The sequence below is a fragment of the Sapajus apella genome, unplaced genomic scaffold (assembly GCF_009761245.1).
Source record: "Sapajus apella isolate SASKATOON/1434 unplaced genomic scaffold, GSC_monkey_1.0 scaffold82, whole genome shotgun sequence".
NCBI classification, from domain to species: domain Eukaryota; kingdom Metazoa; phylum Chordata; class Mammalia; order Primates; family Cebidae; genus Sapajus; species Sapajus apella.
The window spans coordinates 1,205,160-1,232,179 of NW_022437022.1; the positions used below are offsets into that span (position 1 = coordinate 1,205,160).

Below are 27,020 nucleotides of genomic sequence, written 5' to 3' on the forward strand. Positions count from 1 at the left end.
ACAAATAGAGCTCTTCTAAAGAGATCTCCTATGCTTTTATTTTCGAGTTGTTCTTCGTCTGGGGGATGATCAGTGGGAGGCCGCATTTCATATGGTCTGCGGTGGTCTCCCCGGTCATCGTCCGACATGTTGCACCAGCGTGTTTTGCTGTTTGAGCCGTGCTGCCGACCCCTTACAGGGCACCTGCCACGGGCACCTCCTCCAGCGGGTGTACCGAGACTCGAGAGAGTTGAGGAACCAGGGAATAGTTGTAATAACAAGTATCGTGAATTGCATTGTACTGTGTGCTAGGTGGGTTTAAGAGATAACTCATCTCAGATGGGTGGGTGCGACCGATATGCCCTATTTATGATGTTTAACTGATTTCATCTTGCCATGGAGTCTATATTCCCATTGATGGTGGCAGCAAAAATAACATTTTTCTCAGGTAAAGGCAACAATCTTTTCTGGATTGAAACTATCCCTTTTTGAAAAATTGAATTTCTGAATCCATCAACTCAAAACTCAGATTATTTACTAGGGCCGTTTCCTCTTTGCTCCTTCTTCCAAAGTAGGTGTCTGGTGGCAAGACAGATGTGATGGCTTCCAGGAGTCGGGGGCAGGGACCACACGTCACCGAGGCTGTCACTGGACTCTGGGCCAAGGCCTAAGTCCTCCCTGCAACCACTGCCATGAGGCCAGCTTAGTCACGCTCCAGGGCATAGCCAAGGCAGAAGTCCCCTCTGCAGCTGGCTTTGTCCCCCCTTGCATTCATGTAAGATTCAAGCAAGTCCCCCACCTGGCCCCTGGCTTACACTGTCCACCACCAGCAATCTTGGCTCTGAGGTCACCTTGTGTCTCACTTTGATGGTCCCTTGGTGGCCTCAGCTCTCAGCCACCTTCTTCAGCAGATGCACGCGGGAACTTCCATTGCCTGAAACACGGGAAAGCATTCTGCCTGAAGCCACACTGTCGTTTCTCCTTGGAGGTCGAACATCACCTTGGTGCAGAGCACTCCAGAAGGCCTCCTCCCAGAGCCTTCCCGTTAGGAAGCAGGTGGAAGCTCCTCTGCTCTCTGACTCAATTCTGCCTCGATCCCAGCCACACCCCCCACTGACAGGTAGAACCCCTCCCCAGGAAGGGAGAACGGAAACCCCTTCTCCTGGTGGGGTACTCCTCTCGTTCTCCATTGACAGAGACTTATACTTTCTTCTCCTGTTGCTGGGAACGTTCGCTACCTATCCTGAGGTCTCTCCACCCGCACTTGATAATAAAACTCTTAGTTCAGGTCTCAAGGTCTTATTTTGGTTTTTATTAAGTAGAAGATGCTTTTGCAATTTAGATATCTCTTGTCTATTAACACACACATACACTATATATATGTGTGTGTGCGTGTATATATATATATATATATGTTGTATATATATTGTGTATATATACACACAACATATATATATGTTGTGTATATATGTATATACACACATACATATGTTGTGCGTATATATATGTTGAAACTCAAGAGATAACTAAAGATGATCACTTTATTCATCTTCAGATGAGTTATTTTGAGTTTTATACACACACACACACACACACACACACACACACAAAATTCTTTGTATAAGAGAAGTCAATTGTCAAGATTCAGTGTAGTTTTGATTTGGCAAAGTTTTCTCCTGTTCTCTATAATTTACATATAGTATTCTGAAAATAAAGTAGAAACTCATGCCTTTCCAGTCTGTTTGATAGGACATTACCTAATGCTATGCTTTCAGAAGGCCATACTTAATTGGTGAGATGGATGATTCTGGGGTAAGTGATGTCTTGCTGTGTCAGGAAGCAAGAAGGCTGTCAAAAACTAATATGATTATGTAAAGAGAAGCCCCTTCCCATTGACCAAAAGTATGACAATTTCAACATCAAAAATAGCAGTGATTATAGCATATTAATGCACATTGAATGAATGAAAATACATGAGTCCATAATGAAATTCACAAAGCAAAATCTAGGGAAATACTTTTATACCACAACTTGAGACGGCTACCAAATCAACTCATTACATTAAAAATTTGACACTGAAGGGCAATCATGGTTACCTTCTCTGCCAATATGAACGCATTTGGGATAATGCAGTAGCGGAGTTGATGAGAGGAAGCTGTATTTTAAAAGAAAAAAAAGGTCATCAATAATACAGAATAAATGATAGAATTAGAAAATCAACATTGGATGCATAGTTAATGCAGATCTGGACATTGTTGTAAAGGAGGAAAAGTAGCCGTACAATGGAAGGATCATATGTTTAATCTCTTAACCCACTGTCAACGTTAGCATCAGCAATGGTGGATCAACCCAGCTTTATGCACACAGCATCGCTTAAGATGTAGTCTAACCCCATATGCCTAAATAGAATGTATCAAACCTTTAGATCTGACTTTCAGCTTACAGGAAATATGGGAGATAGAGGATAAAACAAAATGACTCCACGAGAAAATATCCAGACATGCCCAGACAATGAAGTATAGTCTTTATCAATAACTGCATGTCGATGTGGCAGATTAGAAGCAACCTAAAAAAGGCAACACGGTACAATGAATGGCCCTTGACTGGATCCCGAATACTTAAGCCAGCTAAAGACACTGTTTGGAGCAACTGAGCAAATTTGAACATGGACTAGGTATTAGATAAGATGAAGATTCATTGAAATGGAAACCTGGAGCTTATTAACTGAAAAAAAAAGTGGTTATTAAAATTATGTGCAAAAGATAATTTCATTTTAGGTGTGCGTGTGTATGTATAGAGAGAAAATGTATGAGTTATAGTCAATAATGTGTTTACTGTGCTAATTTCTGGATGGTAGAGACATGGTATTTTAATTATTAAATTTCTGCTCAAGTGAGGATCATGTAGTAAGGCCTGAAGGATATATTTATTAGTTTTTAAATAGCCTTTAAATAAAACAGGTAGTTGTATACATTTATCATGTGCAATGTGATATGTTGAAATATGTATACATTGTGGAATGGTTAAATCAAGCTAATTAACATATGCATATCCTCACAGAGTTGTCATTTTGTGGTGGGGACACTTAAAATCTACTCTCTTAGCGTTTTTAAAGAAGACAATATATTCTTATTAACTGTAATCACTATGTTTTACAAGAGCTCTCTTTAGCTTATTCCTCCTGTCTAATTGAATCTTCCTAACCTATGACCAACGTAGGGGAAAGGCTGTGTGACTTTGGTGTAGGCAATGGTTATTTTTTGTTGTTATGACCCCCAAAAGCACAGGCAACAAAAGCAAAAATAATAAATGGGATTACATCAAACTAAAGAGCTTCTGCACAGCAAAGGAAACAATCAACTAAACAATATCTTTAAATGTAATAATAGCACATTACTGCGGCAGGGCATTTTCACAGTTGCTAGAATGGAATCACACACAGTTCCCCACTTGGTTTAATTGTTTCTCTATGAAGTAGACAGAGCAACCATTATTGAGCCTGTTTGTCATATGTATATAGAGAATTCAATGGCTTAGTGACTCTATTAGTTATCCACTGCTCCATAGCAAATGTCTTAGTCTAGTCAGCCTGCTACAGTCAAATACCATAAACAACAAAAACTAATTTCTCACAGTCCTGGAGGCTGGGAAGTCCAAGACCAAAGTGCTGGCAGGTCCTCTTCCTGGTTTGTAGATGGCACCTCCCCACTGTGTTTTCATGTGGTGGAACGGGCAAACAAGCTCAATGGATTTTATTTTATAAGGGCACTAATCCCATTCATGAAGGCTACACTCTCATGATCTAGTTACCCCCCCAAAAGGTCCCACCTCTGAATACTATCACCTTGGAGTTTAGGATTTCAGCATACAAATTGGAGTGAGGGGGGGACACAAAGATGTAGGTCACAGCAAGGAATCACCCCTAAATTTACTGAGTTAAAAAAACAAGCATATATTGTTTCTCACAGTTTCTGAGGGTTAGGAAGTCAGGAGTGGCTTAGCTGCGTGGCCGTGTCTCAGGGTCTTTTATGAGATTCCTATCCAGATGCTTGCTGTAGTTACATCACCTCAGGTTTTACTGGGACTGGAGGAACTGCTTCTAAGGTGGCCCATGGCACATGGCTATTGTCAGGAGGCCTGCTTAATGTGGAGGCTGGCCCTCCCCAAAGCCGGTGGCCCAAGGAACAAAGAAGCAACCAAGTCAGAAGCTGCAGTGTCTTTAGAACCTGGTCTCAAAGTGACACCCTCTCACTTCTGCTGCATTCTGTTGGTCACACAGGCCAAACCCCTTGTGCAATGTGGAAGGAGTGAACACCAGGAGGTGGGGGTCGGGCGCCAACATGAGTTGGCTCCCACATTCAAGGTCATTGTCACACTCAAGGTTATACCAACTGGCAAAATAGAAGAAACTGAAGCCCTGTCTTCTGAGCACAGACTGGAAGATTTTCACCTCACTCAGACTTTTCATTAAAGGACATTAGCTTCTTTAAATATAGAAGGTTTTTTGTTTTTTTTTTCAAAATTCTTCTTTGCAAAGTGACATATTTACTGCAGTATTTGTATGACATCACTAAACACAGAGCTGGGAATCCAACCAGCTCTTTCAAGGAAGAGTGTGTGAGCATGAGTGGGCCCCAGCATACCATGGGCAGTTTATTATAAATTCATTATAAGTACATTATAAGTTCTGCTACATCATAGCAGAACTTATAATGTAATGTATGTATTTCTACATTAAAGACTGTAGAGCCTATAGGAAAATGGGGTTAAGGACACAACATTCAAAAACTTTATTAGTATCAAAAAATAAAAGGTGAGTAACCCGATAAAAATGGTAGCACACATAGTTATACATGTCAACTGATTAAGAAATCCATAAATACTACAATAAAGACGTCACTTTGAAAAGATCACCTTGAGGAAGACCTGGAGTTTGCTTGTAGGAGTGAGTGCCCCATGCCTGGGGGCCCACCGTGCCCACCTCCCTGTCTGCAAGAGGAAGAGAACCAAAGAGTTTCCAAGAGAAAAAGAACAGAAAATTGAAGGAAAAATACAAAGTAGCTGAGATTCAGGAGGAGAAATTAAAGAGAAGGTGATAGGGTTTGGCTGTGTCTCCACCCAAATCTCATCTGGTATTGTAGTTCCCATAATCCCCATGTGTCCTAGGAGGGACCTGGTGGGAGGTAATTGAGTCATGGAGCTGGTTACCCTCAGGCTGTTCTCCCGATAGTGAGTGAGTTCTCATAAGCTCTGATGGTCTTAAGAGGGGCTTTTTCCCATTTTTGTTCAGCACTTCTCCTTGCTGCTGCCATGTGAAGAAGGAGGTGTTTGCTTCCCCTTTTGCCATGATTGTAAGTTTCCTGAGGCCTCCCCAGCCATGCTGAACTGTGAGTCAATTAAACCTATTTCCTTTATCAATTACCCAGTCTTGGGTATGTCTTTATGAGCAGTGTAAGAACAGACTAATATGGAAGAGACACAGAGCTGTGCAGCCAGGTTGGTGGCAGGGAGGGTCGTCACTCGTGTTGTTTTGAACTGCGAGGAGGAGCGTGTGATGTACAATTTTAGGTGTCATCTTGACTGGGTTAGGTGGTGCCCAGATCGCTGGCAAATCACTATTTCTGGAAGGGTCTGCAAGGACATTTCCAGAAGAGGTTAACATTTGAATCTAAACACTGAGTAAAGAAGAGCTTTTCTCACCAACATGGCAGGCATCACCTGACTCACTTAAGTCTCCAATAGAATGAAAGGGTGGAGGAAGGGTGAATTCACTCTCTTTGTATCATCTCAGACATTCATCTTCTCTGGCCCTGAAACACCAGGTTCTCCAGGTTCTCAGACCTTTGGACTCTGTACTTATGCCAGTGACCTCCCAGGTTCTCAGGCCTTTGACCTCAGACTTTAGATTTTTATACCACCAGCTCTCTGGTTCTCAGGCCTTTGGACGCAGACTGAGTTACAGTATCAGTTCTCCAGTGTGTAGGCAAAACCCTAAAACCCTAGAGAGAGTAGTGTCAGCAGGTGTGGGTGGGTGTGGCCCCTTGTCCTGATGAAATGCATGTGTGTGAGATTTATCCTTCCTACAACATTTACCTGGCTTCTGAACAAGAAAATGATGCCTGAGCAAATCGACGCTGACATGACACTCAAAGTGTTCGCTAATTTACCAATCACAGTGGAACAAATCCTCATTTTCAGAAGATGTGTTATAGCAGAATGGGCTGTAGTTACTCCCTGGAAATTGGCAAACATCATAAATCAGGCTTTTCCTCCTGGAAAGCCTTGTCACAAATACCTACTAGCACACTGTGGAGGTTAAAGCACTCTATGCAGGTTGGTATATAGTAGTTCCTAATAAATGATCCAAATTAGCAGTACTTTTCCCAAGAAGTCCAGTGGGACTTGAATGGAATGAGCTGAAACTGGGAACAGAAAAGGCAAGGGCAAGTGAGTAGAGGCCTGAGAGCAGGGGCAGAGCCGTGAGCCCAGGCAGGCACACACGGCAGGGCCCACTGTCCATAGTGGGTGGCAGCCAGCACAGGTAGCCACACACTGAACACATCTCCCTCGATGGTCTCCTTCTGTGGGTGCAAAGAGGCACTAAAGATGAAGTGTCACAAATTATCAACATCCTTAGTAACTATTTTCAAGGCAGAAACAAAACAGGGAATGATAAGAAACTTCAGGGAGACTATTTTGTGAAGGAGTGTGTGTGTGTGTGTGTGTGTGTGTGTGCGCGCGCGCGCATGTTTGTGTATACATGTATACACACACATATACACATATGTATACACACAACCTTCACAAATTAAATAAATATATTTAAAAATACATATATTCAAATATGTATAATAAATATATATACTCATAAACTGACATCTTTAATTCCCCTTCCACCCCAGCACACATATGGTATACTACAGCGTGGCTGTTGGCAGCCCTAGCTGGAATATTCAATAAATGAGGCAGTAGCAGACATTTACTGAACAAAGCTTTTATGAGAAAACCCCAAATGTGCATGTTTTGAAGATGCTTGCCAATCATGCATGAGGGTCAGAGTTGTGTCCAGGAGTCACTGTCCCGATGGCCTTGTGAGATGATGGCCATATGGAGAGGAACAATGACTGAGGCCAGGTGCATCCCAAGTGGCTTCTGCACCTGGAGTCCCCAGGGAAGACCTTGGTGCTGGGGGATATTTGGGTCTGCTCTTAAAGAAGGCGTGAAATGGTGGGAGACGGGGATGGCCCTGAGGGTGAAAGGTGGTGCATTAGGCTATTCTTGCATTGCTATAAAGAGACATTTGAGACTGGGAAATATATACAGAAAAGAGGTTTAATGGACTCACAGTTCTGCATGCCATATAGGAAGCATGGTGCTGGCATCTGTTCAGTTTTTAGGGAGGCCTCAGGCAGCTTACAATCATGGCAGAAGGCAAAGGAGGAGCAGGCACATCACATGGTAAAACCAGGAGCAAGACAGAGTGGTGGAGGGAAGTGTTACACACTTTTAAATGACCAGATCTCATGAGAACTCTATTTGGAAGACAGTGCTGAGCCAAGAGGGACCCACATCCATGATCCCAACATGCCCACCAGGCCACACCTCCAACATTGCAGGTTAAAATTCAACATGAGGTTTAGGTGGAGACAAATAACCAAATGATGTCAGGTGGGCCAAGAGGCAGGGAGCATTTTCAAGTGACTGGAGTCCGTCTGATTTAGACAGAGAGTTCTACCTCTTGAAGACAAGGCCTTAACAGCCACAGAAACAGATTTTTATTGATTTCAGAAAGGCCCAAGTCAATTTTTTTTTCCTTTGGATATAGTATTAATGAATTATGAAGAGCTCCCATCTGCTAAGTCTTGTTCTAAGTATTTTACTGGTATCATCTCATTTAATCTTTTCAACAACCCTATGGGGTGTGTAAATGTTACTATACCCATTTATGCAAAGAAATGGAACCTAGAAGCTTCAGTAACTTGCGTAAGGTCAGAGTATTGCATGTGAGATGTGGGCCCAAATTCCAGACAGACTTCAGAGTCTGAGCTCTTAACTGTCTCTCTGTACTGCCCTCCCCTACTGTGCCCTATACCAAGAAATGTTGAAGTGTGCGTGCAGCAGTCCTGAAGTTGATGGTGGGTTATGTTTCTTCTAAAGGCACTATGGAGATGAAATAATTTCAGTTCTACCAGTGTTTCTCATAGAAACATGGCTATTACAGCATAAAAAGTTGGAGAAAATTTACCTTTATTTCCAGATTCCATCAGTGATAAAGGCTGCTTAATTATGCATATTATTGGTTCATTTCCCACAACTAATCACATTTCACTTTATTCAAGACCTTTTAAAAATGGGACTGCCAGCTGAGGGTAGAAGGGGCAGGTAGGCACGGGCCCTGGAGAATTCACAAGCAGGCACAGGCCAGAAGGCTCCCAGGAAAGAGGAAGCACCCCCCAGAAAGGAGTATTCTGTGGGTTCCAGGCAGCCGAGGAAATGAGGACGTGAGCGCCACGACTGCACGCCCCCGTGCACCAACGCTGCCAGTGTGAACAGAAGCGCAGCCAGCAGAGCGCCGGGCTGCACCAGAGATGCATCACAGTGAAAAAACGCGCCAGAGCCTGGCGGGAACTTTCCGAGAGGGCATGTCTCAGAAGCAGGGCTGTTGTTTCTAGGAGGTTCCAGCTTCAAATATGAAACCACCTTCGTTGATGTTCTTTGAATTTACTTTATGCTCAGCCTGGTTGTTGGCAGGTGGCTGCCTGTGCCTGTATGCGCCCTTGATTAGTTTCCACTCATGTATTTTAATACAGTGCTCCTTTTTCCACGTTATTTGGGCCAAGTCTGTCTGCAAAGATTCAGTTTAATACAAATTCGAGTCTAGGTGCTATAGCCTGGAAATGTACTAAAGACACTAAAACATATTGCTGAAAGAATCTTTATTCTGAATGCAAAGCAGACACCTCGTAAAAATTCTGGAGTAATAAAACAAGCAAGGCTCATGTGCTCAGTTTTGGGGATGCTCCAGTTTAAAGGCTTAGTCATTGCCATGGTGTCAGGTTTACCCTTTGCCCCCCTCACACAGATGTGGGACTGTGGAGAGCTGAGAGTCCTATGACCTCTTTTGCTGCCCAAGAACTTGGGTTGGATGGTAATTGGAGAAATCAACGTGTTCAGCTACAAAGCAGGCTTCCATTGCTGGAGCGCGGTTCTGTGGGATTCTCCACAGCAATCTTATGGCAGAAACAAGAACAAGGATTTTGGGAGGCTCCTGTGAGTAGCCAAAAGGGTTCTGGAGTCAGGCAGCCTCAGGTCACAAAGCCAGTCCTGTGGGCTAGGAGATGTGGAAGCGTAAAAAAGTGACTGCACCTCCAGCAAGATCCTTTCCTTTCCTGCATCTCCTTCTGATGAGTTTTCGGAGGACAATGCAATCTGTGCCACGGGTCAAACACTCTTCTGACAAACGACATGCAGATACTGCTTATTTTGCAGGAATACAAATGCCAGAAGAAGTCAAGTCACATTCATTTAAAGCAGGGTGACAGGTGCACCAGAATCTCAGAAATCACTAAAGAACTTATCCATGTAACCAAAAAACACTGAAATAAAATTAAACTATTGAAACAAAATGTAAAAAAGAATTTAAAAGTCCAAAAAAATTTAAAGCAGTTCAGCCATTTCATTTCTCCCTTTATAATATTGTATCTAGAAATTTATTACATGTATAGATGCAAACATTTTAACAAATGTAACAATGTGAGGTTGCATAGCTGCTTACTGATTTACAGATATAGATACAACTACATAGAGGCACACATGCAGGTGCCCCTGGTCATGTACAATTTCACCGTCTGAACTTGCTATCTGAACTCAAGAACAAGAGGTTTTGGAGAGAAAGGGATACTTGTATACATGGATGTATACATAGCTTTTGGGTTATGGCTTGTCTTCCAAAAGAAGGATGTTATACATGGTTCCTGCATCTTGGCTCAACCAAATAGCACTTCCTAGAAATCTTACTAAGTCAACTGGTATATTCTAATTAATTCTTTGTGCTGGTTACATAATATTCTGAGGGGTAGAAGTGTAGCGACACCATATTTTATTCAGCCACTCTCCTATTGATGGGCACTTATGTTATTTACAGTTTTTGGATGCTATAAACAGTGCTGCAATAAATATTGTTGCACATATGTCCAATTTACTAAAGATTTTATTTCTCCAAATAGAATTGTATTTCTCGTCTCCAAACAGAATTTTATTATCTCCAATTTCATTTAACCTTCCCTTCCACACACATAGTCAGATAATCAACTTGATTATATGTAGGGTGTGTGTGTGTGTGTGTGTGTGTGTGCGCGTGTGTGTGTGTTGTTTTGTTTATTTTTGTTTTATTTTTGATGTTGTTTTGCTCGCTAGACTGAACACTCCAGGACTTCTTTAAATCTATTTCTTGAGTAAGCACTTGACAAGAAGCCAGGGCCCAGTGTTCTAGAAGACATCAGTCCAGGCCCCCTCACTGAAGGAAGCCCGGGTGGGTTTTCTGAGGTTCACATGGGGACCTGACTGGTATCCCAAGGATAAGGGCCCTGTTGTCCAGTGAGCAGCGGGGCCCAGGTGCCCTCAGCTGAAACTCATCCAAGATTAGTAACATTCCTGCCAAATTCCAGTTTTATTGCATTATTTCATTTAAAATTGCATGTATAACATGGATAAGTTATAAACAGAACAGCCATTTTAATGAAAACAACCGGAGATATGAGTGGATGTTGCCTTTATTCTAGTTGGAGACAACCATATTTACACAACTTGTTCGGAGATGCTCACAATGGTCAATGGACTCCACACTACAGCTCCATGAAGCAGTGTTTGCTTCGGGTGACAGAGCCTCTCTGGTCGCCCACAAGCTGCTCTGCTGGTGACCTGGTTTCACAAGGTTGTTTTACCTTGGGCTACTGCTGTGTTCACAGTTGTGCTTCGAGAATGCCAAAGTTCATTGCTCTGTTTGCAAAGATGTTTGGCTTGTTGGGGAGATAAAATACAATATATTTAGACTTTAGATATTGACAGTCCAGCTTTTGACTTCTGAAGTCTTTGTAGAGAGAGAGAGGAAGAGGGAGAGATTGACAGAGGACCCTCCTGTGGTGTGGGGTCTGTGCTGATGTCTGGATTTTTAAAAAACATTTATTATCAGGCTTCATACAGAAGGAACCGTTTTGTAGAGCTCTGAATTTAGGCTTTGACAGATAAGAATGTCTGAAATGAACAAGACTAGTTTGGTTAGCTCTTATTAGAAGACCAGTTTGTAGGTCCTTAATTGTATCCTGTTTATAGAACTGGATTGTGTGTGTATGTGTGTGTGTGTGTGTGTGTGTGTGTGTGTGTGTGTGTGTGTATGTGTATGTGATTTGCTCTTTTGACAGGTTTTGTGCAACTGACAACAGCTCTTTCTCAGCCTATTTTTCTCTGGTGGACAGAATGTTCACTGTTAATTTATTCTGTTGACTCTTCATTCATTCAACAAATATTTGTTCAGCCCTACTATGCGCCAAGCACTGTCTGGCCTGTAAAGATGTCAAGACATGTACCCGCTCTTCCAATAAATATTTCTGTTATAAGTTGTAAAAATATTCAGTGACATAAAAGTAAGAAAGGTTCTATTAAGAACAGGTTGCTTTTTAAAATATGTAAGTTTATTTTGGATGCAATATGAGACTGAATTCCAATGCAAAGTTGTTTTAAGAGAATGTGAAAATCCCACCATTCACCGACTTAGGAGAAAAGTTACTCTGAGAATTAATAGAAGCTAAATAAAAGAAGAGAGTTAAAATCTGCATGTTTGGGGAGGGGGAAAGGAAACAAAAGTCTTATTTAGTCTCAAGTAGGTGCCACCTGGACCCTTGCATATTCAGGATTAGACATGTGGCAACGGCATGTGGAGCCTGCTGGCCTAGCCCAGCGGGTTACAAGGCTCGGCTTTCCTCCAGGCCGCAAGGGGTGTCTAAGACCTCTGGGATGCTATGTAGCATGCAAGCAGAACTGCCTCTTATGGGGCAAAACAATTGCCATGGTCACCCCTAAACTATATAGAGGAAGAACGTTGTCTAAGTGCAAGCAAATGGTCTTCCAGAGTTTGTCATGGTCACCGCTGAACTACACAGAGAAACTTTGTCTCAGTGCAAGCAAACGGTCTTCCAAAATTTGTACAAACAAGTTCCCAACAATGTAAGCTGCAGGTAGCCCTAAGCAAACCATCTCTCTGATCACAGCAGGGGTCTTATTCCACCTGCACGTTCCTTCCAAAGCACAAATGCCTTTCTCAGAAGGACGATGGAAGATACCTGAGAAGAGTAGCAATGATTCACGCTATTGGGTTGAAAAGAAGGATACTGGGGAACAGTGAGGCTCCCCAGTCAGTCTCTAACCATTCTCCGTCATCATTGACTGCCCTTCATCTGCCAACATGGTGAAATCTTGCTCCTACATTAAACTTTAAGAGGCACCATCTTCCTGGGCTGCAATCACATCTCTCGTTCCTTTCTTTTCACGGGAAGATTCTCTTTGTGAATCTTTCCTAGTCCCACCACCCTGCCTGGCAGCTCCCCTCAACACACAACAGACACAGCTCTCCTCTGGTGCCGGATCTTGTTGTCTAACACATGGGTGTGGCATTTGACCCTCATGATCATCTGTCCTTTCTTCTTCTTCCTTCCCAAAAATCTTCCTTGGATTCCTTTTGTCCTGTTCTCTCTCCCTCTGTGCATTTATTATCTTGCTTTTTTTTTATGCCCATCTTAAATAAGGGTGATATCCACATCCTTCCCTTTCTGTTACCTCTCACACCACATTCTCTCCATGGTTCATCACATTCCTCCCTCTGGCATCAGTAAAATGGATTTCACATCTCCAGCTCAAATGTCACCAGTTCTGCGTGAATGCCTCAAAGGCTCCGTGCACAAGGACTGCTCAAAACCCAACATGCTGCCTCCTTTTTCTGACTTATGCTCTTCCCCACTCCCTGACCCATCTGCTTCTTTCCCTCGTTATTAAAGTTATTACCGTCATACAACCTTGATGAGTTTAAAACCTGGAATCCATCCAGAGTTCTTCCTTACATGCATCATCTGTATCCAAATGACAGCTGTCTTTGTTTTGTGCTGCTGTAACAAAATACCATAGACTTAGTAATTTATCAACAACAGAAATTATTTGGCTCACAGTTCTGGAGGCTGGGAAGTCCAAGAGCAAGAGCAAGGGGCTGTATCTTGTGAGAAACTTCTTGCTATGTCATGCCTTGGTGGAAGGCGTCACATAACAAGAGCCCAAAAGAGACATCAAGGGAGCCAAATTCATCCTTTTTCTCAGGACTTTCTTCCAAAATCACTAACACACTCCTGATATAATGGCATTAATCCATTGACAGGGGTAGAGTGCTCAGGACCTCCTCACCTCTTACAGATTCTACCTCTCAACACTACTGCATTGGAAATTAAGTTTCCAGCACATGAGCCCTACTTCTGTTCTCCCAGTGAAAGGTCTCTCAACCATACCCCCTCTCCTCCATTCCTGCTATCCCTGCCTTAGCTTTAGTCCAGAATCATTTCTTGCCTGGATTTTGCCCACAATCTCCCTTTTCCTTAGAAATCTATCCTCCTCTCTAAGGCCAAAATGTTTTTGAATTCAAACCTGATCCTGTCTTTCCTCTGGTTAAATCCTTTAGTGGCTTGCCACTTGCTATGACAAAGTCCTCTGTGCCCTTTGTCATCCAGTGCCATCTCCTGTGCACAGGCTTTCAGTTCTTTGATTATCTTATCCTGTGCCTTTGCACATACGTTTTCTTCCTTGGAATAACTTCTTCCTACCTCTGTCTTCCCTACACTACTTAGAGTCTTCTCATTCTTCAAAGAACCCAAAGATGATCTCTCTTATAAGGTCCTCCACAGTCCTCTCTTGCTGGTAGAGATTGCTGTGCCTTTTCCTGTGCAACCTCCTATGTATCTGGTGGGCTCTTTCCATACTGATTACACTTACTGGTTTACAAATCTGTACCCAGCACTAGACTGTGAACTTCTTGAGGGGAGGAACTATGTCTGATAACTACGTTCTTTGTAACTTCATGGAAGCAGTGCCCAACACATAGGAATCTTTTTGAGCCCCACGTTTGCTATTGTTTAACATGCTTGAATATGTGTTTTTACACTAATAATGGAAATGATAGTAATGGAAATGATAGTACCATTCCCGTCAACCTTGCAGTTGACACTAAATGTGAGTCTAAATGTGACAATGTGTATGAAAATGTTTCTCAGACTTGACATTTCTAACCCAAAGCAAGATATTAGTAGTAGTCTTGTTTTATCCTCCTTTTTGATTTTGAACAATAAACCACACTGAGAGCCCATCCAGGACATGGCAGAGAGCAGTGGGGTGGAACAAAAGCCACAGATGAAAATTTCGCTCTCCTAAGAGCTGGGTAAGTATCCAGGGAAGCAGGATACTGGGTAGAGTATGCTTTCTTTGCTTTCAGTTAAGTCTTCTTCCAGCAACCACTTGTTGATGGTAGTTTAGAAGTGCCTGCAGTAAAGCAAGATATAATAAATGCAAAATTAATTTTTAAAACAGTGCTGAGGGAAATAAAGAAAGTTGGACCCAGAGAGTTCTTTTTTTGCCACTAGTTGGAAATTGATGGTAGTATAGGCAAGTTGAAAGACGAAGCCAAAATTTCAGGCAAAATATCAAATTCAAACTCAAGGCAAGACCCTGCCATTTTCGTGCTGCTAAAGATCCCCGAGGAATAAGGTGATGAGAAATCTCGAAAGAGGTGATTGAGGCCAGGCATGGTGGCTCACACCTGCAATCCCAGCACTTTGGGAGGCCGAGGTGGGCAGAACACTTGAGATAAGGAGCTGGAGGTCAGCCTGGCCAAAGTGATGAAACATCGTCTCTACTAAAAGTCCAAAAAAAAAAAGATCAGCCAGGCATGGTGGTGAGTCCCTGTAATCTCAGCCACTCAGAGGCTGAGGCAGGAGAATTGCTTGAACCTGGAAGCGGAGGCTGCAGCAAGCCAAATGGCGCCACTGCACTCCAGCCTGGGCATCGAAGCGAGACTTCGTCCCAAAAAAAAGGAGGCGATTGATGTTTCAAAATGAAAAATTGCAAACTGGAGCTGTGCTTGTGTCCCAAAGATTATGTTCACAAACCGCTCGTGCTGTGCTGTGCCTGTGGCTGGCCCCAGGGTGCCCCTCAAAGCCGCTATCTTGGCTCTGACCTTCTCCCGGCCACAGTTGGAAGGTAGCCTGAGATGTCTCCTGTATGCTTCCTTATTCTGGAATGTTCTGTTATATTTTTGTTGTGTATAAATTTTCTTCCTATACAAATGCTAGCCTAAAAATCCTGTACTGAAAGATCTGTATATTCTATGAAGTTTGGGCTGTAAAAACCCAGAAGCATTCTGCTGACAATTCTTTCACCAGAGAGAGGTTCCTCGGGGGGTGTGCCTTTAATTATGTATATTTTAAAATGAATTTTCAGGTCTCTGCTTTTTATGTGAATTTATATAAATGTTTACAAAAAATGAGAAGTGATGCTTTTTTATAAATTATATTTTTTCCCTAGAAGTGGGCATATGTTTTTTAGGACATAATATAGAAGATTGACTGACTTGAGTTCCTTTGTCCTCCAGAGGTCTAGAATGAGAAACACTAGAATTTCCTGGTAATATCCAAATTTATTAATGAATGGGTACATGTTATGCTAGCTACCAGGCAAGGTGCTTAAAAAGAGAAGCAGGTTTTAGTTTCTCCATCAGCCTTTTCTCAGCCAGTTCTCTTCCCTCTCTGGAGACTGTGATCTTTCACCTTCTCTTCCTGGCCTCGTGCCCGCAGACAGTGCCAGGACTGTTGCAGGTCTTCTTATGTCTGGACACCCCGTAAGGACATTGTTCCTTCCTTCGCTGCCCAACCACACAGGTAGAGGGGACTTTACTGCCAGACTTGCTCCTCCCTGAGTGCTCCCCAAAGAAAACTCCTAATGTCCTCAGATTCTCAAACCTGGGGAGGGGTCTGTCATCTCCCCAGACCAGGACTCAGCCTAGGGGAGAGGCCTCTTTCAGGAGCCAATGGCTGCCTGGCTCTGTCTCTCCTCTCTGGTCCTGCCTCTGCCCTAGTCCTGGGTGAACTCTGTCTGGTCTCCTTGGAGGGGTCGTGGGAGGGGAATGCCTGGAGGTGGAAAACCCGCCATCCACCTGCTCTTGCACCAATGTCCTGAGTCTTTAGAGACTAAACCCCTTGAAAACTCAAAACCAGTTCTCCCTCAAAAAGTCCAGCTCAGGCCAGGCATGGTGGCTTACATGTAAAGTCCCAGAACTTTGGAAGGCTGAGCAGGTGTATCACTTGAGGCCAGGAGTTGGAGATCAACCTGACCAACATGGTGAAACCCCATCTCCACTAAAAATACAAAAATTAGGCTGGTGTGGTGGCTCACACCTATAATCCCAGAAATTTGGGAAGTTGGGGGAAGTGGATAACTTGAGGTCAGGAGTTCGAGACCAGTTTGACCAACGTGCTGAAACCCCATGTCTACTAAAAATATAAACATTAGCTAGGCCTGGTGGCACCTGCCTGTAATCGCAGCTACTTGGGAGGCTGAGGCAGAAGAATTGCTTGAACTCAGGAGGCAGAGGTTGCAGTGAGACGAGATTGCACCATTACACTTCAGCCTGCACAAAGAGGGCGAGGCTCTGTCTCAAAAAAAAAAAAAATCCAGCTCCCACACATCAAAACCTTTGGCTGTCCACACTATTATTCTGTTCCAACTTTTAACAACACAGATAAAAAAACTTAACAAAGTTAAAAAGCCTTATTAACCTCAAGACTTGATGCGGTGCCATTCCTAGGCTGGTATTTATCATGACTCCACCAAAGACAGAGGGCAGGAAGATGTGAACTTAGACTAAATGATGCTTTGAGAACGACTTCACCGGGCAGTTTATGGTTCCCTGTGTGGGGCTCCATTTCCAGTGACCAGCACTAGCTTGATGCTCTCTGCTTTTGTGACTGTTGCGACTGTTCAGTTACACTTGCCAAGGCTGTGCTGTGCCTCAGGAGGGGACTCTGACCTTCCTGACAACTACCACCTGCCAGTGATGAGAGCCACAGGGTGTGGCCTCCTGGTGGCCCAGGTCGCTCTCCATTCTCTCTCATTCTTTGTTCTCAACAATCTCCGGGAGGTTTTTCCTCTGGATGCAGGAGGAGTGCCCCCACACTGGACCACGGCCACGCTTTGAAAGGAGGAGAAGTGACTGTTGGAGAAGCAGCTCCTAGGAGAGCTGGGTCTTTGTCGATTTTATTTTGTTTCTTTACAGTAGAGCCTTTTTACGTGTGACCTTTTCTGCATAGACCCTTGCCTTCTCCCGGAGGTGTGAGACAAGGAATGCAGATGTCAGCGACGACTCTTTAAGGTTGCAAGGAGCTAGTGCACATAGAAAAACAGTTTGAAACCTTACACACCTTGACTAGTTCCCACCTTCTTTCATGTTCACAGCTGCAGATAATAGGCACTCAATAAAATGTTATGACAAATCACAGAATTATTTCTGCCCGAATCCTTTGTGGAACGAAGTGTGAGTGCAGGACACACGTGCAAACAAGCACAGACCCCAGGGCCCGTTCACTCTGGGGCAGCATGTAGCTCCTTTTCTTCCTTTTTGTTTTTCAGTAAATATGTGTCGAACACCTACTATATGCCAGTTACTATTCTAGACAGATGCGGTGACACTGAAGAGGCACGTGAATAAATAGGATGTCAGATAACGATGAGTGCAGCCGAGGAACAGAACAAGGCGCTCACGAGTGCCTGGTCCGAGCTGCGTCCCTAGCCAAGGTGGCAAAAAGATCCCTGAGGTGGCTACGCTTGAGAGGAGGCCTAAAGGATGGAAGGAGACCACAGTGAGAAAGTGGATGGAAGAGGAGATGGACCAATTATTTTCTACAATCAAGTCATATTGGAAAGGCGTGAGGTCCTCATCTGGTATTGCAGAGGCACAGGGGCACGGGATGGCTCCTAAAAGGCATTGCCAGTGCTCGGCGCTGTCTCACTGTTCATGGGGCTGGCTGGTTCTCCCTGTGGTTGCCTCAGCTTCATCAGCACCACGGTGGCTTCCCATGTCCCAGGCTATGCCAGGCTGAAACTCCTGATCCTGCCAAGAGCCACAGTGAGGTGCTCTCTGTGTGTCTGTGAGCCAGGAGGCTTTCCGGTAGCTCCAGCCCTCACAGCCTCGCCCTGTTATCATGGGCAATTAAAGTGCTTAGGATTTTTTCACTTGAAATGTTCTGAATGCAAGTAAGTTGCTTTACGAAAGAACAGAAATCTGTTTCTTTCTGCCACGTGCTTCCATGCACAGCCAGCGCTTTCATCAGCGGCATTTGGGAAGGCGTGCACATCATGGGCTTATTGGAATATTGATGAAAGCAGACCTTCAGCATCTTTGGAAGAAAATAAAACTTACGGAAAACGTCTGACTTGTGAAACTCGGGGCGACTCTGTGGACTGTGAATTCAGCAGGGAAACAACACATTGTTAATGTTCTCTCCTTATTTCTCTGTTTTCTTCTCTGATCCAGCTGGTCATGTCCATAGACCCAAAGACGGCATGCAGAGGAAGGAAATGCCAGTGTGTGCTTCCTGCTCGCTGGGCGGCCCCCACACCCTCTCTCTTCTTTTGGGTCACTTGTCCCTTTTCTTCACGAAGCCCCCTGCTGGCGTCCTTGGCAGCTCCATGGAGGTGAAGAGGGCAATGAATTCTCTTCCTCCGTGTAACCCTCTAGGCTTCCTGGTGAACATAGAAAATAAACCATTTTCTCCATTTAACCAGTGGCTCAGGGGTCTGTGAACCTCCCCACCTGCCACCCTCATGCCTAGAGTGATGTGTGCCTGGTCATTAGGGAGCACACTCTTCCCACCTGGGCGACGGCAGCTCTGACCCAGCCCAGTGCTAGGTGACCGGCATCTGTGGGGCCCATGCCACGGGCTGGGTCAGATTTTCCTGCGTGAATGCAGTCATGCATGGGGATGTTGCCCGGGGTGGTGAAGTTGGGTCTGTTTATCCAAGTCTGGTAGGAATGGATCCTTCTAAGAAAATATGTTTTCGACTTCATGACTTCCCAGGAGCACCGAAGGCTCTGCACAGAGGGGGCTGCTAGCTGCAGGGGTAGGGGGGTGTCACAGCATCCAGCCCCACACAGTGCTCACTCCGGTCCTGTGGGCAGCCTGGCTCAACCTGAGTTGCCACAGTGATTCTGACAGCCTTCGCAGCAACGTCGCATCATTCTATTCCAAGTGCGGAACATGTCCAGAACGCCAGGGCAAGAGAAATAATATTCCCTGCATAGGTATCCACTCTGCCTTCCTCAGAAGCAAACAAACACATCTAAGGAGGGAAAAGGCTCGGCCCCGTGCATGATCCTTCTCCATGTCCAGTCACTTCCCACAGCATCCTTGAACTGACCGCACTTGAGGACACCTGCGTGCTTTGCGAGCATCTCGTTTTAGTTCTTTTGTTTTCTACACCAACCACCTCATTCACGGTTTACTGAACGCCTTCCTCTAGGCCACGAGTGAGGCTGTGCACTGAATTCATTTCTTGGTGAATGCTATTGTGTGCCTGGCGGTGAGTTCTGTCTTCCCAACAACGCTCATGCAGGAGGTCTCGCTTTTTTGTTTTTATTATTATACATTAAGTTCTGGGGTACAGGTGCAGAACGTGCAGGTTTGTTGCATAGTTATACATGTGCCATGGTGCTTTGCTGCATCCATCACCCCGTCATCTACCTTAGGTATTTCTCCTAATGTGATTCCTCTTCTACCCCCCACCCCCCGACAGGCCTCCCTCTGTGCGTGATGTTCCCCTCCCTGTGTCCATGTGTTCTCATTGTTCAACTCCCACTTATGAGTGAGAACATGAGGTGTCTGGTTTTCTGTTCTTGTGTTAGTTTGCTGAGAATGATGGTTTCCAGCTTCATCTACGTCCCTGCAAAGGACATGGAGTCATCGTTTTTATGGCTGCATAGTATTCCACGGTGTATGTGTGCCACATTTTCTTTATCCAGTCTATCAATGATGGGCATTTGGGTTGGTTCCAAGTCTTTGCTATTGTGAACAGTGCTGCAATAAACATATGTGTGCATGTGTCTTTGTAACAGAATGATTTATAATCCTTTGGGTATATATGCAGTAATGGGATTGCTGGATCAAATGATATTCCTAGTTCTAGATACTTGAGGAATCGTCACACTGGCTTCCACAATGGTTGAACTAATTTTACTCTCCCACCAACAGTGTAAAAGTGTTCTTATTTCTCCACATCCTTTCTAGCATCTGTTTTCTCCTTACTTTTTAACAATCACCATTCTAACTGGTATTAGATGGTGTCTCATTGTGGTTTTGATTTGCATTTCTCTAATGGTCAGTGATGATAAGCTTTCTTTCATATGTTTGTTGGCTGTATAAATGTCTCCTTTTGAGAAGTTTCTGTTCATATCCATTGCCCACTTTTTGTTGAGGTTCTTTGATTTTTTTTCTTGTAAATTTGTTTAAGTTCTCTGTAGACTCTGGTCATTAGCCCTTTGTTAGATGGGTAGATAGGAAAAATTTTCTCCCATTCTGTAGGTTACCTATTGACCCTGATGACAGTTTCTTTTGCTGTGCTGAAGCTCTTTAGTTTAATTAGATCCCATTTGTCTGTTTCGGCTTTTGTTGCTTTAGTCATGAAGTCCTTGCCCATGTCTATGTCTTGAATTGTATTGCCTAGGTTTTCTTCTAGGGTTTTTATGGCGTTAGGTCTTATGTTTAAATCTTTAACCCATCTTGAGTTAATTTTTGTATAAGATATAAGGAAGGGGTCCAGTTTCAACTTTCTGCATGTGGCTGGACAGTTTTCCCAAAACATTTTATTAAATAGAGAATCATTTCCTCACTGCTTGTTTTTGTCAGGTTTGTCAAAGATCAGATGTTTGTAGAGTTGTGGCATTATTTCTGAGGGCTCTGTTCTGTTCCAGTGATCTATATATCTGTTTTTGTACCAGTACCATTCTGTTTTGATTACTGTAGCCAGGTAGTGTGATGCCTCCAGCTCTTTCTTTCTTTCTTTCCTTTCTTTCCCTCCTTCCTTCTTTTCTTTTCTTTTCTTTTTTCTTTTCTTTTCTTTCTTTCTTTCTCCCTTCCTTCCCTCCTTCCTTCCTTCCTTCCCTCCTTCCCTCCTTCCTTCCTACCTTCCTTCCTTCCTTCCTTCCCTCTCTCCCTCTCTCTCTCTTTCCTTCTTTTTCTTTTTTTTTTGCTTAGGCTTGTCTCAGCTATGCAGGCTCTTTTTTCATTCCATAAGAATTTTAAGGTTTTTTTTTTTCCCAGTTCTGTGAAAAAAGTCAATGGTAGCTCGATGGTCAGTCTGAACATTTTCACAGTATTGATTCTTCCTAACCATGAGCACAAAATGTTTTTCCATCTGTTTGTGTCCTCTCTTCTTTCTTTGAGCAGTGGTTTGTAGTTCTCCTTGAAGAGGTCCTTCACATCCCATGTTAGCTGTATTCCTGTATTTTATTCTCTTTGTAGCAATCGTGAATGGAAGTTCACTCATGATTTGGCTCTCTGTTTGTCTGTTATTAGTGTATAGGAGTGCTTGCAATTTTTGCACATTGATTTTATATCCTGAGACTTTGCTGAAGTTGCTTATCAGCTGAAGGAGATTTTGGACTGAGACGACGGGGATGGGATCTTCTAAATAGACAATCACATCGTCTGCGAATAGAGACAATTTGACTTCCTCTTTTCCTAATTGAATACCCGTTATTTTTTTTTCTTGCCTGATTACCCTGGCCAGAACTTCCAATACTAAGATGAATAGGAATGATGAGAGAGGGCATTCTTGTGTTGTGCTGGTTTTCAAAGGGAATGCTTCCAGTTTTTTCCCATTCAGTATGATATTGGTTGTGGGTTTGTCATAAATAGCTCTTATTATTTTGAGATACGCTCCATCAATACTTAGTTTATTGAGATATTTTTTTAGCATAAAGAGCTGTTGAATTTTGTCAAAAGCCTTCTCTGCATCTATTGAGATACTCATGTGGTTTTTGTCTTTGGTTCTGTTTATGTGATGGATTACGTTTTTTGATTTGTGTATGTTGAACCAGCCTTGCATCCCAGGGATGAAGTCAACTTGATTGTGATGGATAAGCTTTTTGATATGCTGTTGGATTTGGTTTGCCAGTATTTTATTGAGGATTTTTGCATCAATGTTTATCAGGGATATTGGCCTGAAATTTTCTTTTTTGGTTGTGTCTCTGCCAGGTTTTGGTATCAGGATGATGTTGGCTTCATAAAACGAGTTAGGGAGGAGTCCCTCTTTTTCTATTGTTTGGAGTAGCTTCAGAAGGAATGGTACCAGCTCCTTTTTGTACCGCTGGTGAAACTGTCTGGTCCTGGACTTTTTTAGTTGGTAGGCTACTAATTTCTGCCTCAATTTCAGAACTTGTTATTGGTCTATTCAGAGATTTGACTTCTTCCTGGTTTAGTCTTGGGAGGGTGTAAATGTCCAGAAATTTATCCATTTCTTCTAGATTTTCTGGTTTATTTGCACAGAGGTGTTTATAGTATTCTCTGATGGTAGTTTGTATTTCTCTGGGATCAGTGGTGATATACGCTTTGTCATTTTTTATTGTATCTGTTTGATTCTTCTCTGTTTTCTTCTTTATCAGTGTGACTAGTGGTCTATCCATTTTGTTGATCTTTTTAAAAAACCAATTCCTGGATTCATTGATTTTTTGAAGGGTTTTTCGTGTCTCTGTATCCTTCAGTTCTGCTCTGATCTTATTATTTCTTGTCTTCTGCTAGCTTTTGAATTTGTTTGTTCTTGCTCCTCTAGTTGTTTTAATTGCAAGGTTAGGGTGTCAATTTTAGATCGTTCCTGCTTTCTTTTGTGGGCATTTAGTGCTATACATTTCCATCTACACACTGCTTTAAATGTGTCCCAGAGATTCTGGTACGTTGTGTCTTCATTCTCATTTATTTCTGCCTTCATTCGTTATCTATTCAGTAGTCATTCAGGAGCAGGTTGATCTTGTCTTAGAGATGAGGAGTCAGAAGCTCCAAGAGGCTGATTCACTCACCCAAGGACACACAGCTTCCAGGGGAAGAGCTCAGATGGAAACAAGACCTTTGTGGCTCTAATGTGCACCACGGTTTAATTCTTCATCTCTCATCCCAGCAAGACTGTACTGGAAACTTCTCAATCAAAAGGATCCTATCTCATTCTCATTCATTTCCCTGAGTTCATTATGGGGACACACAATGTAGTTGGGGCTGAGCAATTGCTTGTTGAGAAAAAAATTGCATTCTTCTCTGAGCTCCTCAAGCCCACCATAGTTCCCATCACTCAGAAGGAGAAACTAGGTGATGTTTGCTGGGTTAAGAGGGGATGTGAGGGAGTCAGAGGTGCTCCAGACATCAGCCACCAGCAGCCGGGATGTTGGCACCACCAGGTTTCAAAGTTGAAGACAGCTTTGCCTTTTATTTCCTGTAGAGTGGATGCTTTTCAGGAGACAGCCCCCTTTTGCTCTGTCATGGCCTTTTGAGAACATGCTAGTCTTTCATTCCAGTCTAATAGCAAGGTTGGAGGACCAGCTCCAGTCAAGCATGAGGGGCTGAGCTGCTCACACCCCATGCCTGGTGGTTAAACAGGGGGTTTCTGAGCACTTGCTGGCCTGAGGGCTCCCTGGGATCCTGGAGTGGCTCCAGCAGGTGTGCGGAAGAAAACCACGTAGGACCGACTCTTCCCTTGGACTCGTGGGTTTCATGAACCCCCTTTTATTCTCATCCTCCAGTCAATCTGCTCACAGTGCAAGTAAGAACGATTCTTATGCAGGGTAACTTAGAGATCTCATCTCCAACTCCAGCGAAGACCCTAAACAGGTACCTTTGAGGACGTCCATGTAGGACCCATGTTTTCCCCCTTTGTACTTACTTCTGAGTGTGATGAAGCTAGGGCTTTAACATACTTACTTTAAATGTGTAAAATACTTACTAAAAATGTGTAGCATATAAACAGCATATATGTATAATTATACATAAATATTACACATGAATATTAAATGTTTAATTATATATAAATAGTACATATGAAATTACATATAAAAGAACATAACTTAAAAATATATATCATTCTTGACTAGGCGTGTTGGCTCACCCCTGTAATCCCATCACTTTGGGAGGCCAGGGTGGGCAGATCACTTGATGTCAGGAGTTCGAGTCCAGCCTGGCCAACGTGGTGAAACTCTGTCTCTACTAAAAATATAAAAATTAGCTGGGCATGGTGGCAGACACCTGTATACTCAGGAGGCTTAGGCAGGAGATGCTTTTGAACCCAAGAGGTGGAGGTTGGAGTGAGCTGAGATGGTGCCACTGCACTCCAGCCTGGGCGACAGGGCAAGACTCCTCTGTCTCAAAAAAAAAAAAAAAAAAAGAAAATAAGGCCGGGCGCGGTGGCTCAAGCCTGTAATCCCAGCACTTTGGGAGGCCGAGGCGGGTGGATCATGAGGTCAAGAGATCGAGACCATCCTGGTCAACACGGTGAAACCCTGTCTCTACTAAAAATACAAAAAATTAGCTGGGCATGGTGACGCGTGCCTGTAATCCCAGCTACTCGGGAGGCTGAGGCAGGAGAATTGCCTGAACCCAGGAGGCGGAGGTTGCGGTGAGCCGAGATCGTGCCATTGCACTCCAGCCTGGGTAACAAGAGCGAAACTCCGTCCCCAAAAAAATATATATATAATATATATATATATATATTTATATATGTCATTGTTAGTTAATACTCATGAAAGAAAAATGAGAAAATACAGACATAAAAGCAAGAGAAAATACAAGATTTCCCCAATTCTGCCCACAGATCAACACATAAAATACTGTATATTCTTCAAACTTTCTGCATAGTCATTTATACATGTATATTGTCTCCAAAACTAATGTTCAGTTGTTAAAAAAAAAGCCTTTTAAAAATTTTACTTTATTATTATTTTTCCATATCAAAAACATAGTTTTATATAATCATTTTGATATATAATTGTAAATAATTCATTTAACCAATCTGTTGTTAGCTTTTAGGCTGTTTCTAACAGCAGTGTAACTAATATCCTTAAAGCTAAATCCTGATAGGAGCACTTCACTATTTTCTTAGAATGAATTCCAGGTAGTTTAAGGGCTAGCATGTGCTTTTTAATGGATATTAATATGCTTCCATAAGTTTGTTTCTATAGTTAGAAAACACCAAGCAACCCTCTCCCACCCAGCCCAATCTTTTACATGCAACTGCAAAATCTGTAGAAATGCAACATATTTCCATTAGAAAGTGAAACTTTTTTTTTTTTATGTAAAGTATGATATCTTCATTATAAAACAGAATTACCTTCAGTAGCTCTGAGGCTTAAAGATCTTTGCAGTGATCCATGAAGTCATCCAAGGATAGCAGAGCTGAGCCTGTCTGACACATCTTTGATGCTGAGCATTGGGTGGGATTGGATGGAAAGTCTGATTTTTCTCGGGTTCAATGCTGTGCTCTAATTGCCAGTGGCTGGATGCCTGGCTTGTTTTTCTCTTCCTGCCATCCAGCGCAGGGACACATAGGGAGAGTGTGAACATAGGGTGTGTCCAATCTAATGGCTAGGGTTTCCAAATTAACTGTAAACTCTTAAGTCTTTAAAGGTCAATTGAACATTTTGTTCTTTTGTTTGACTTTTCCATTTAAAATAGAACTTTTGCCTGAGAATTTAGACATTGTCACAAACACTATGGAAAAGGTCAAAACAGGAGAGTTTTCTCAACACTGAAGGACATATACATATTTAGTTATAGATTAATGTGGCTAAAGGGTGTTTGTTGCCAGATAAGAAGGGATAGTTTACAGCTCCAAGTAAGGATGAATGGCTTCTTACGAGAACTCGCTTTATCAGTGAACATCTCAGGTCGTGCCTTGGTTTGGGGCCTCACCTGCAGAAGAAATCTAAGATGGCATCGTCAGCCACTGTTGCTGGTCCTAGGTTCATCTCACCTTGCCAGGGGTGCTCCAGGCAGAACACAGCTGGAAAACTGGGGTCCCAGAGAGAAACAAATATACTGCACATTGTCTGTTGAATAAGATTTTTTGAACTTTTATTTAAGAAAATTGAAGATTGCCATACAGTTGAAAAAAAATAATACAGAGCCTCATATACCCTTCATCCAGTTTCCCCCAATGGTACATCTTGCATAAAACTACAGCCTGATATGACAATCAAGAAATTGGCATTGATACAATCCATCCACCATATTCAGATTTTCCAATTGTTGCTTGCACACATTTGTGTGTATTTAGTTCTATGTGGTTTTATCACACATGAAGTTTGACCACCACTGGCAAAGTCAATATTCAACACAATTTTATCAGTAGTCTCTAGCCTGCTGACCTCAAACAGCCACAGCCAATGCCTTTATCTCCCATCATGATCCTCTGACAGCCACTAATCTGTTTTTTTAGTTCTCCATCTCAATAGTTTTGTTATTTCAAGAATGCTATTTAAATGATCATGTACTATGTAGTCTTTTGAGACTGGGCTTCTTTACTCAGCATAATTCTCTGGAGAGTAATCCAAGTTATGTGTCTTTTGCTGAGTACTATTTCATGGTGTGGACATACCAGTTTGTTTAGCCATTCACCCATTGAAAGATATCTGGGTTATTTCCAGTGTTATTGTTATTATTATTACAAGGATCGCTGCTATGAATATTTGTGTACAGGTTTCTACATAAACATAAGCCTTTATTTCTCTGGCATAGCTGTTCAGGGGTGGAATTACTGTATCTTGGGATAAGTGCATGTTTGTTTTGTAAGAAACTATTTTCCAGAGTGGCTGTACCATTTTACATTGCCACCAGCAATGTACAAGTGATCTTGTTTCTCTACACCCCACAAGCATTTGGTGTTATTGTTAGTGCTTTTTATTTTTTGTATTGTGACAGGGTTAT

The 27,020-nt window shown here is 42.9% G+C and overlaps 1 protein-coding gene and 1 pseudogene across 3 annotated transcripts in view; both read left to right on the forward strand.

Annotated features, from left to right (window-relative positions):
• PDE10A (phosphodiesterase 10A) overlaps positions 1 to 27,020 on the forward strand; it is a 685,830-nt gene that overhangs the window by 46,398 nt on the left and 612,412 nt on the right. The window lies entirely within an intron of this gene.
• LOC116533457 lies at positions 127 to 11,795 on the forward strand (annotated as a pseudogene). Its single transcript, XR_004261302.1, has 3 exons — positions 127 to 277; positions 555 to 754; positions 8,353 to 11,795. The product of XR_004261302.1 is annotated as a putative transcriptional regulator encoded by LINC00473 (transcript).